The 13,153-nt window shown below is 36.6% G+C and overlaps 1 protein-coding gene across 2 annotated transcripts in view; it reads right to left on the bottom strand.

The window, feature by feature from the left end:
* Dpyd (dihydropyrimidine dehydrogenase) overlaps positions 1-13,153 on the bottom strand; it is a 763,700-nt gene that overhangs the window by 313,140 nt on the left and 437,407 nt on the right. The gene's annotated exons all lie outside the window — the stretch shown is intronic.

Raw genomic sequence — 13,153 nt, 5'->3', positions numbered from 1 at the left:
AGAATTAGTCTTTTAAGTACCCCTCCTCACCATCTTGTCACTTTTAGTGAGATAACATGAACCCCCATTAGTATATAGCAATTAAGGTCAATTTACATATTTTAATTAAGAACCACCCCATATAAAACAATTAGTGTAATAGGCATACTAACTGGATTTCATAACATTTGGACGTTTTTCCAACTAGATAGACAGGAAACCTTAATTAGCATTAATTAGTGCTGATCTGCATATGTTTGATAAGGCATACCCTTGCCACAAAAGATTATTTATTCCTGAATGTGCCAAATGCTACAGTTGCAGAGGATAAAAGACTTTTCTTCACATTGCATGTTAATTTCTGTTAATTTACATTCACTTTTACATCCGAATTAGTATATTATAAAATAAATGGTATAAATGTTACAAAAGCCTCCTTAAATATGTACATTTTAACTTATAGGAATTATGCCAGTTAAATTTTGACTAATTAAGCCATTCCATTTCTATTGTGTTTGTGCACAATATCCCAACCTCGCTTTGATTTGCTGTTCAAAAACCCTGTTACACAATCAGAAACGCTAAGATGACAAATAGAATCACTCCAGGAAGCTCTAGCAGACGGGCACATTTCCATCCTGGCAAATGCTCCACTGTTCATGCAGCCTCCCCGGGGGTGGCTCTGTGTGCCTCTACAGGTAGGCGCTGTTGTGCTGCCTGGGTCAGAAAAGACATTTTGAGAATGTCCTTTCATGGCCCTGGTTTTCCTCTCTGTTCCAGGTTTCAGATTTCCCACGTTGTCATTGCTGAGGTCCTTCTTTCTTTACCCACTGTTCTAAATGCTTTCTCTTGGATAAATCCAACCCACATAACAACCTGTTCCTGCACAGAGTCCTTGGCCAACGAGGTCAACAGATTCAATTCAGGTCATCAAAGTGAGTCAAGACAGAAAGATTGGAAAGGAGCCTCTTTAGAGCCTGATTAAAGTCTCCCACGCACTAAGAGTAGATGAAGTCCTGCACAATTGAAAAGTCGCTGTGAAGATTGCCTCCAAAGAGGTGATCTAAATTTTGCATAGAGATAATTCAAATATTAAAAAAGCTCTAAACCATGTTTAAGAGTTAGCATATATAGCTTCAAGTATCGCTTTTCCTCTTTCAGCAGCCATGGGCTTGCAGTCTTCTGGGAATCTTAGTAGCAAAGCTCTGAAACTCTTTCAAAGTAAAAACACAACTTAACCCTCTTGTAAAGCCCTCTTGTCCTCAGGTTTCATCGTATTATCACATGGAAACCTAGCCAATGGCCCTAGAAAACAAACTATGCCATGCTCTCATTTACCACAAAAAAGAAAGGGAAACGAGGGAAGAAAGACAGGGAGGGAGAGGGAAAAGGAGAGAAGGGGGAATGGAGGGGAAGAGAGGGGGAGAGAGACAGAAAAGTTTCTTAGCAATTTCTGAGGTATAATTTCAGGCGCTACCACAAGTTAAATGATAAAGACCCCCATAGGTCCATATATTTTAATATTTGGTCCCCAGTTGGTAGAACTACTTAGGCAGGAATAAGAGATGTGGTCTTGCTAGAAAGGGGTGCCATTGGGAGTGGGCTCTGAGTTTTCCGAAGCCCACCACAGGCTGCCTCTCCCTTTCTCCTTCGTCTGCTCCCTCCCTGCCCCCTCTCTCCATGCCTCCCAGATGCCATGCTTCCCACCATGCTGGTAATAGACTCACCCTCTAAATCTATAAGCAAACCTCCAACTAAATACGTGATTTTATAAATTGCCTTAGTCATGATGTCTCTTCACAACAATAGAACAGTAAGACCCTGTTGGGAATAGTTCCATTCCTTAACACAAACAATGATAAAGATTCTTTACAATACTATAGATAGCTACAGTGTAGAATTTGTGAATATCTGTGAGTGAGTAACTTTAGATCAGCAATAAAAAAAAATTTAAAAAAAAATGCTTTTCTCAAATTGAGCTGCCCTTGCAACTAATTTGCTGAAAACTTCCTCTGCAGATTGAGACATTTTAGAATTTTTAAAGTGACAGATGCATGAAAATAGGAATCCAGCCAATTTTCCTTGGTTAAATGGTGTAGACTGAGAGTTGCTGTGACGAGGCAATAAGTTACTAAAACTTTTGACCAGGGATAACCAGAAGTTTTGTATCATTTCATGAGAAAATAATTCACTTTAACTTCTAATAGCTAAAGCATATTGATATAGTTTAGGGGAATTAATAGAATAAACATATCCAGGAACATTTACACTAGATACAAGTTCATTCTTTATACAAAGATGATAAGTTATCATGGCCCTGATCTTCAGTGCATTAACAATGTTAAGATTTTCAAAAAGAGATGCTTATGGAAGAGGAAATGATAAAAGAGATGCTAGTTTTATGTGCTAATGGAACCACCATTGTAAAACCGAGTGTTAGCATCCTCTTAGCCATTGAAGTGATGATAGTGGGTTTTCAGCATGTTTTTTTTTTCAGCATAAATTTAAGCATAAGTTTTTGGATGCTGAACATCCTGATCATATCTGTTGAAGTTCGTTTACTTGACTTCTCTAGACATAAAAAAGGATTATACTGTTTCCATGGCTACTTCTGAATAAAGATAATCACAATGGCCTCAAGAGTAGAAAAAGAAAACTTAGAAGAGACTAGCCAGAGAACTAGGGTCCAATGACATTGAACAAAATAAAAAACTAAAATGTTCAGATAAAATCACAGCTGGGTCTGCCAGTATTGGATAGATTTTATAAATGGTACTAAATGAAAAGGGCAGTCTACAAAAAATGAATACAGGATAGTTCACAGAAGGACAAGAACCACTAACTATAGTGTTCAGTGATGCACATTGACACGTAGAATTTTAACCCTTCTACTGAAGGGTATACTGAAATGTAGAAGAGAGACTGTCTCTCTGGATACACAGAGGAAAGTAGCAAAATGGGGGTAAAACAGAGCAACGAGAACTTTCTCAGAAAGGATCGATGCCTGCCTGACTCACAGAAGAGCAGAAAGAGAAATCTGTTTCCTGAGCTATGTGGTTGTATAGTGGATGCTATTTTAATGCATAGATTCTGATAGGTCAGTCTAACTGAAAATAGATAACTTAAATCTAAATGATCTTTTTCTTTGTTCAAGAAATGGACACATGCAGACTAGGCAACCCGTGAATTTATTGTGTAGCAGAGGCTGGCCTGGAGTTGACCCCACTTCCTCTTACCTTCCAAGTGCTGGGATTATAGGCATAAGTCACTACTGCCCATGTTATCTTTGCTTTTAAATCCCAAGGTCCTACTATGGGTTATTATCTAAGTATTTACTTGTTTTTGCTTTGAAAATTGTTAAGCTATTCGACTTTATAAATCAAAATTTTAAAGATGGAAAGTCCTACAGGACAAGGCACTTTCTAGGTATGTAGGCTCCGCAGCACATTTCCTCCATAACAGAAGAAAAATACTTTGCAAATGTGTCTAACAGCAAATGCATTGTTACATAAGACTGCACTAGTCTGTCTAGCATGCTATCACCCTCAAGAGAGCAAAACGAAAATTCAACACTGGCCCAGTCTCAAGCACAACTCTATCTTTGGAAGAAGTCTTTCCTCTCCCACTGTTCACTTTAAAGACAAATATGCCAATGTTTGATTACTGCAAACATAAGCATTAGAAAAATTTCTGATTGGTTTGGCTGGCAAAACAGGTAACATAAAAATCCATTTTCAATAAACCATCTTTTCCATTTGAGTGTCTTACATAAAGAGCCTTCAAAATCTGAAACAGTAATGGGGCTTCCTGGGTACAACGGGAAAACATTTCTACGTGGAAAACAGAGAGAATAGCAATGTTATCTCACAAATGTTAGGCAAATTATCAAAGCAGCAGTGGAGTTTTTATTTTAGAAATAAATAATTAATAACAGGAATGTATCTTACAGATCTTTACATATATCAGAGTTGATCATCATTCTATTATCATGCGTGCAAGGCTGAAAGACAGAAATTAGTCGTTTCCCTCCGTTGCACTGCCACTGAGCATCCTAGCTAAGATTTGCTCTCAAGTGTACATGCGGGGGAGAATAATAATAGCCGTGATTACTAATACATGACGTATGCAACAATGACTAGAATTTTTGTGAGAAAAAAAAATCAATTTGAATATGTTAACTATTGAAAACCGAAGTGCAGTACATTTACTTCAAAAACAAAGGAAATAACCATATCTCAGGAAAATTTTCTGTTATCTAACTGCTTCAATTCTTTTTTATTTTTTTTGGATTTTCGAGACAGGGTTTCCCTGTGGCTTTGGAGCCTGTCCTGAAACTAGCTCTGTAGACCAGGCTGGTCTTCGAACTCACAGAGATCCGCCTGCCTCTGCCTCCCAAGTGCTGGGATTAAAGGCGTGCGCCACCACCGCCTGGCTTAACTGCTTCAATTCTAATTGCTTTCACTATCCCCTCCTCTCCCTGTCTCTCCCTGTCTCCTCCTTGTACCCCATTTCTGTTCCTTTCCCTAACTCTCATTCTCCCAGAATCTGTCCCCTGCCTTCATGTAAACGGTGGATACAGAATGAGCTTTCTCTGCCCCCGTGTATGTGGTGGACACAGAATGAGCTTTTCCTGCCTCCATATAAATGGTGGACCCAGGATAGGCTCTCTCTGCCTCCATGCATATCGTCAACACATAATGGTCTCTCTTTGCCTCCATGCACACGGTGAACACAGAATATGGTCTCTCTCTGTTTTCGTGCACATGGTGAGCATAGAATGGGCACCCTCTCAGCTCCTGTGTACCTTGTGGGTAAAGAATGAGCTCTGAGTTTATAGGTTACAGGTATAGCCTCTTCCTAAACATGGGACCTTTGATATCAAATGTTAACCCTTGTGTCCAGAAAGAGTTAACTTGAATTGGCTATTATACTTCTGCTTGGTTGCCCTTTCCTACAGGGAAGAATTGGTTCATGTAGATGCTCAGGTAAATGAATATGGAGAAGTTGAGGAATGTGCAAATAATGTCAGAGGAAACTACTCGGTGAGGATTCTCTAAATTCAGAAAAAAATCCCATATAGATAAGGGTATAAATAACTCAGAAAATGGGTATAATAGAACCAAATTTAAATATTTACCCAGTAAAATGTAAGTTAATCACAATCTCGAGTCTACTGTGATCTCCCATATCATATTTTTGGTGGCAAATACTTTGCAAAATCAAAATTCTAATATCCCTTGAAGTACGGTTAGATGGCATATAAACTGAGAACTTGAGATGCACATGTGTCCTGTGCAGAGGCTGACCCAGAAGGGTGGACTCAGTCTCCGGCTTGGGCTGGGCCAAATGAACAGACAGGGTCCGTATGGAAGAGATAATGGATGGAACAGGAAATGAAAACAGAAGGAAAATGAAAAGTGTAGAAGCTGACAGGGCTTCAGCAGTAGAGTAATGAGCAGAAAGTGATGATACTGAATGTGTACTGGATACCTACATTTGAACCACATTATCTTAATGCTTAACCAGCCAAATGGATTCTTAATCACCAGAGAGACTGGGCATCTTACAGTCTGGAAGGGCAAAGTGGCATGGTCTCACGCAGCCTTTTCTTGTTCCTCTTTTCATCAACGATATACATGTATTTGTTTTTGTATTCATTGATATGCTCGAAAATGGCTTGTCTTTTGCTCTTTGACCCCATCTTTTGGTCTAGGTGCTCATTTATACATAATAGAGATGCTGTGGAGGTAATAAGAGAAGTAACGCAGCCACAGTTGCTATTCAGAGTCTGATAAATATTTATTCATTAATCAAGCTGTCAGCTTCAAAATCAGCAGTGAGAGTTAAACGTGTGTTACTTTTACTAACGTGAGGGTGGCAGCTAAGCAGTCAGCAATGAGGACAGGAGATGACGTGAGATGGTAAGGCTATAGAGAGTACCTAATGACTGTTTTAATAAGTTCGAACTTTTTCTGCAGGCTTGGAGACTCCGCTGTGTTTTGTCTTTTGTGAAAGTTATTAATACCCATGGCTCACAGCAGCTGTGCATTTGCAGAGATAAGTTTCACATGAAACAGATGAAGAAATTTTTTTCTGCCGCTGATATCAGATGGATTAGAACGTGATTAATCAACAGACAGGCTGATTAAATTATTGGGTTCACTGTTCAGATAAGAGGTTTTGGATACACTCTGCCAAACTATAATTAAGTTAGAAATTTCTGTTGGACTGCTTTAAAGATGATCACGTGGTAAACTTTGGAGAAATCTTTTATGGCCCAGAAGAACAGCTGCAGAGGTATAAGCATGAGTCAGTTCTTATTAATTACTTTCAAGTATTAGAGCAGAATTTTCATTGAAAATCATAAATATATTCCAATATGTTTTTTATGAAATTTGTATAAGCCTTGTGGTTCTACTCTAGAAGTCACTCCAAATGAAACGGCTATTAGTCAAGGGACAATGTTAAAGGAGCAGATAGGATGTAACCATTCCTGATATATGGTTAAGAAGATAGCAAGAGAATTTCCATGAAATAGTTGAAATAAAAATATTTTTCTTTTTAAGCACACAATCCAAATGCTAAAACATAGTCACTTATGAGGTATCAGAAAAAAGAAAAAAAGAACAAAATCCCGAAGTGGAGCTCCTAGAATACAAAGCAGCTATGGAGTTCTGCATCACCTTAGGTATTTTATCTTTCCCCGGTGGTTTCCAGATTAAGTCCCTGTGTGGTGGTAGGTGAATTCAAAATCTTCTAAAACAGAGCAACAAAAATGATACTGTCAACTTGTTTCCTAGAAGAGGACCAATAGTAGGCTGGGTATCTTTATCCGCCAACAAGTTGTCATAAGACTCAAACCTATTTGTGTTCCCAAACCGAGTCTCCAGTCATGGTGCATTTAGGTTTAAGAATTAAAATCTATATGGTTCATTTGCAAGGATAGCTGGAAACTATATAGGTCTGGCTATAAATGAATCAAACCCACCCTGCAAAGGTATACTAGCGAAGTTACACATCTCTCTCAAACTACTGTATGCTCCCACAACTAGAATATAGAATAAAAATGACTAACAATCAACCTTGCCTGCAAGTCTGTGTGTATAACGAACATTTATTAAAAACAACCATAATGTAAAATGTAGAGATAAACCCGCACACACTTTTCATTGAGAAAAAAGATAAAAGAAAGGAGACAAAGAAAGATAGAACCTAGTTAATCTATATTGTATCCTCCTGCTAATTCAATAAAATGAACGTTTATGAGTTGGGGGCTAAAGACTCTACTCAGTCAGTATGCCTGCCTTTCAGGACTATAATGCATAGCTATAAAATAAGACACATTGCATTTTTGCTACTCTGAACCTCTAGAGCTCTTATTATGAAGCAAAGGTCTTTGTTTCCCTCACTAGAGAAGTAACAGAAGCAAAGTTCAGTCCTTTATTCATAAAGTATTTTACTCCAGCTTTCTGAAAATGTCCATAAATAAAATTCAAAGGACTGTGAGCTCACAACAGAAGAATATCATGAAGACACAGGTAAAAAAAAAACAACCTGCATGACAGCCATCAGGAACAGTAGGTTACAAAATCTAGTCTACCAAAAAAAATATGTAGAGTAGGTTGGTCAGATTAAAGGACAAATGTTTGATAGCTCAAAAATACAAGAAAAATAAATATACTACCAAAGAATCAGATGCTTCAGAATTGTAATTAAATTAAGAACTTTAAAGGCATTCCAGGTAAAGATAGAAATAGCAAATTATAGTTGTATTTTGCTAGAGGATATAGGGAAAAATAGAGGAGTCAATATTTGAGTAGAATTTGTAACGTATTTCAAATAGTTGGTCAAGGACACCAATCTTCAGATTCTAGGTACCAAAAAACAGGGAGAAATATCTTTGAAAATTCAGTATCTATATACTTAGTGGGAAATAAAGCACCCAAAGGAAAGAAATATGAGCTGAAGACTTGAGATAAAGCTATACCCTCTTTTATACTCAATTCTGAGCTAGTGTGGGATTTCTTTTAAGTGTCCTTCTTCACTTGCAAAGCTGATCAACTGATCATAATTGACAGGACTGTGGATCCTGATCTGGGGCCAAAATCACTTTGGGCTCTGTTTAATTACCTTCATAGCCAATCACTGCCCACTTCTGTGTGCAATCTAACATACTGGTGATTCTGAGAGTACTAACAGCCCATTAGCTTCTATCAGTCTAAAAACTGAAAATGTCTTCCAACAGCATTCTGGGCTTACAGCAGAAACTTCATTGCTATATCTTATTTACTTGATGTTATTATAAATGTATTTTTAAAAATGACCTGAATTATGACTTTATTTTGTCCTACACCTAGAAAAACTTCATAACTTTTACTGTACTGAAACATGGTACTAGAAGCAATCTGAATTTGTGTTCTCGTCATCGCTTACTACCTTTGAAGGAAAGCTGTGATTTTTTTTTTTGTATAACAGAAAATGTTGAAAGAAGAGTCTAAAGTTAAAAAAAAAAATAACCACAAAGTAAAATCATATTAGTAGCCAACCTCCAGTGGAACTCTGAGGTTGTATGAATAAGAAAGGTTAACTGAGAATTGCATAGTTTAGATTATATAATCCAAGAATAAAGGCCAAAACAAAACAAAATAGTGATGGTTTAGAATGCATCAAAGGAGATGATAAAGTCAACATAAACTTGTTAAATGTGTTCTAATTTCATTTATGTTGCTGTGATAAAATACTCTGACAAAAAACTACTTAATGGTAGAGGAGTTTGGGGCTTATAAATCCAGGTTGCTATCCATAATTTCAAGTAACTCAAGGAATGAACTCAAACAATAACTCACATCAACCCATAGTCAAGAACAGATAGAGATTAATGTATCCATGCTGCACACTTTCTTACGCTTAGCTAACCTCTTCACACTCTTATACTGCCTGGGGAATGGTTCCACCGAAACTGGACTGGCTGCACCCACATCAAGTAATAATCAAAACACTTTTTCCCCAGCCAGGCTCACACACAAAGCTGATGCAGATCATTCCTAAATTAAAATTCCCTTCTCAAGTGATTCTAGAGTGTGACAAGTTGACATTTAAAATTAAAGTTCAGAAATGGGCGAGATTAAATCACACTTAAAATACAAACTGTATGAGTCACACAAAAGAGTATGCAAAATCAAAAGTAACAAAAATGGTCATGTTTATGCAACTTCTCCCAAATCTTATAAAGACAAATAATTTCTGTTTTCAATAGATTTTTTGACGACTCTCTTCTTCAGTCCACTGTGCACTGTCTTTTTATGATTGTTATGTTTTTAATTCTTAAACTATTCCTCTTAATAAGTTTTTTTTGGGGGGGTTTAGAGGGAAGCCTCTCCTTCCTTTTTTTTCCCTGCTATTCTGTCTTTAATACAATCACACTCTTTCTTTCAGATATTCCCCTAATCATGGTCTCAGTGCCCTTTCTCCTAATATGTCTTATTCATGAAGTGTAATTATAGATCAGCTACTTTCTCAAACTAACCAGTGCAGCTCTGTTTTTTTTTTCTTTTGGTATTTATTTGTTTGCTTGCTTTATTGTTTTGAGACAGATTTTTTTTTCTTGTTTGGTTTTTCAAGACAGGGTTTCACAGTTTAGCTCTGGCATTCCCGGAAATCACTTTTTAGACCAGGCTGGACTCAAATTTAGAGATCTGACTGGCTCTGACTCCCAAGTTCTGGGATTAAAGGTGTGTGCCAGCAGCACCCAGCCTTGAGGCAGATTTTTTTTTTTTTTTTATTTTTATTTTCGAGACAGGGTTTCTCCGTAGCTTTTTTGGTTCCTGTCCTGGAACTAGCGCTTGTAGACCAGGCTGGCCTAGAACTCACAGAGATCAGCCAGCCTCTGCCTCCGGAGTGCTGGGATTAAAGGCGTGCACCACCACCGCCCGGCGAGGCAGATTCTTATTATGTATCCCTGGCTAGCCTGGAACCACTCTGAAGACCAGGCTAGCCTCAAAGTTCCAAGAGATCTGCTTGTCTCTACCTCCTGAGTACTAAGACTAAAGCATACAGCACCATGTCCAACTATACCTCCCTTCTTACATGTAAAACTGTAAATCAACATTACAGACACTCATCTTTAGGCATGTTCTAGTCTTTCATTTTTTAATATAAGTAAAACAAATTCATCAAAAAAGGAGAGGGGAGAGAATATGATTTACAAAGTGGAATTTTGTAAATTTACAAAGTCGCATAGGCGTTCAAGCACTTTACCTGCATATCAATACCTCTATCAATACATGAATCCAAATGTTTTAGAAAGGCCAGGGACTCTAATCATTAAGACAATAACGAGGCTCTCTGACATGACTCCAACATCCTTTCAGCCACTACTAATTAAGATAGTTAAAAAAAATTGCCATTAACCTATACAATGCTAAAGAGTACATGGTAGAAATATATCAGATTTGGAATGTTACTGCTTGAAAACCTTGACATGAGCTGATGATTCATAGATAACCCCAAGCTAATTTTAAAAATATTTTATACAACGCACTCCTGATGTCTAGCTTTCTTGAGGAATTATTCCCACCAGTATTTTATTGATTAAAACAGGAAGATATGGAATGGAAGGGAATCAAAGTTTTGTTTTTATGAAAAATCACTCATCTGAGCATATCTTTAAGTTTTCACAATGTAAGTTGAGCAGCCATGATATTTAATAATTAAAATAATAAAGTTTAATGTCTGTTTTCTCCTAAACCTAATAGCCCCCCTTACCCAATAGCGTTTTCTCATACAGTAGGCTATAAAGATGCTTGTATTATAATTATAAAACACTATTTTAAAAATGTATTATGTCCTACAGCACTTAGCCTTGACAAACAATTACTGGATCACATTCAACTGAATACAAAAAGCAATCTTTATCACAAGGTTAAAATTAACCTTGGAACAATAACTGCTTTCAAAGCTATTCTCAACTCCAAGCTGCTCTGTAGTGGCCTCTTTTGAGGGAATGCAAACAAGTAACCTGAAGGACATCTGAAAAACTTACTGCCACAGTCCTCTAAAGTTTCTCAATCATTTTAGATTCATGTAGAATAATCTTTTATTCCTAAAACATGGTAAATATGCCTTCATAGGAAAGCCTTATAAATGCCTATAAACTCAAAATGAAAATTAATAGCTAAGAAAGCAAAGAACCCTAAAAATTCTGGACTTTCAAACTACATACCTTGTAGTAAGACTTTCAGTTATGATCATGGTTTAGGTATCATTATGAGAAAAAGAAATCAAATGCTACAACAACTTTTCTTTGTGGGGTGCACACCAGAAAGCAACTGTATTTTCTAGTTGTTTCAAACTCAGTATTCTCAGACAGATATTTTCTTATCTACTCATCCTTTAAAATGTAGCATGGAGGGCATCAAGACAGCTCAGGAGTAAAAGTGATTTTTGTGTAATAAGTCTTTCTCCATCTTACCGTAAGCCAGCTCCTAAACAATGATGCTGAGATTTAATATTAATGACGAAAGCTCAGCTTACAGCTTAGGCTTGTACATATGTAACTCTCATAACTTAAATCAACCCATTTCTATTTATCTACCTTTTCTATGTGGCTTTTTACCTTTCTTTCATTCTGTATGTTCAACTCGTTCCATAATCAAACCCCTTCTATGTATCTGCCTTTTCTATGCGGCTTTTTACCTTTCATTCTGTATGTCCAAATCTCTCTATATCTCTTTGGTGTCTCTCATGTGCTTCAATTATCTTCTACTTCTCTCTTTGTCTAGACATCTCACCTATACCCCGTGACTACTTATTGGTTATCTAGCTCTTTATTAAACCAATCACAGTACTATGTCATCATTCACAATGTCCAGTTCAATCTTGTATTTGGTATATCCAGAGAAAATATTCTATCATCTTTCTTATGTTGATAAATTCAAAGTTTTATGCCTAAACTATTTTCTATCATAACTTTTAATTCCATTATCTTTTTAGATCTCAAAACATTTTTCTTAGATAAACAATTGAAGCCTTTATGTTTTTCAATCTTATACACTTTATACCTCTTTTGTGAGTTTCTTTTTATACTGATTTTTATTGAGCCCGACATTTTTCTCTGCTCCCCTCCCTGCCTCTCTCCTCCCCTTCAACCCTGTCCCAAGGTCCCCATGCTCCCAATTTACTGAGGAGATCTTATCTTTTTCTACTTCCCATGTAGATTAGATCTAAGTATATTCCTCTTAGGGTCCTCATTGTTGTCTAGGGTCTGAATTTGGTAAAAGGAAAACTGTAACTATAACTATCTCATCTTCAACTCTATCAGAGACCTGAGAAGGAAAGAAAGTTACCTGAGTAAACAGGAAGGGTAGAGCAGAAAATCTTTTAAAACTATATAAATGATAGAGACATCTGGCTGCCTGTACAGTCACCCAAGTTTCCTCTGCCATGTTGGTGCAACCAGCTTTAGTCTATGACCTAGAATATCTGAAAAACTTTTGTGTGGAACAAGAATTTTGAAGAACTGTCCTTCCTTGTTTTGACAAAGTTCAGCAGTCACTTTCTTTTGCATCACGCTTGTCCAATTTGGATTATCAGCAGTGGAGGCAAAGCCAGTTTCTTGCCCAGTGTCTAACTTTGACATGATCAAAGCAAACATCATATGGAGGTTCTTTGATGTTCATCATTTTATTTAAAGTAAATTGATGCTTCCAGAAGCAAAAATATCTAACTCTCATAAAAAGCCTTAGGTTTTTAAAACATTTTACACGCCATGTTCTGTAGGTTTTGGAAGTGTTTTAAGGCCATGTATTGACTTAAAATAATTTCTGTTTGACCTTGAAAACATGCCAAACATGAGTACAACTTTGATGGTAATAGATGAACAATTATTAACCTGTCTTTTTTATTACCCTAAATAACTTTCAAGGACTAAACTTTATATTTTTAAATGAGTTGCATATACTCAAACAAGAGTAGAAACATATATACAGTACAACAAAAATAAATTCAAATTTGTATCAATATATAAAAAATGTCCTAAATGAGTAGAAATCTATTTTATAATAAAAGTAACTTTACACTTGTATCAATAAACAAAAATCCATACCAATTTAAAATATTTGAGATTAATGGTTGCTTTTTCATTTAATATAGATTCAATAATCTATCCTTTTGTTAT

The sequence above is a fragment of the Microtus ochrogaster genome, chromosome 21 (genome assembly GCF_000317375.1).
Source record: "Microtus ochrogaster isolate Prairie Vole_2 chromosome 21, MicOch1.0, whole genome shotgun sequence".
NCBI lineage: Eukaryota > Metazoa > Chordata > Mammalia > Rodentia > Cricetidae > Microtus > Microtus ochrogaster.
Note: the sequence above shows the minus strand (reverse complement) of the source record. Positions and strands in the feature narration are given on the sequence as shown.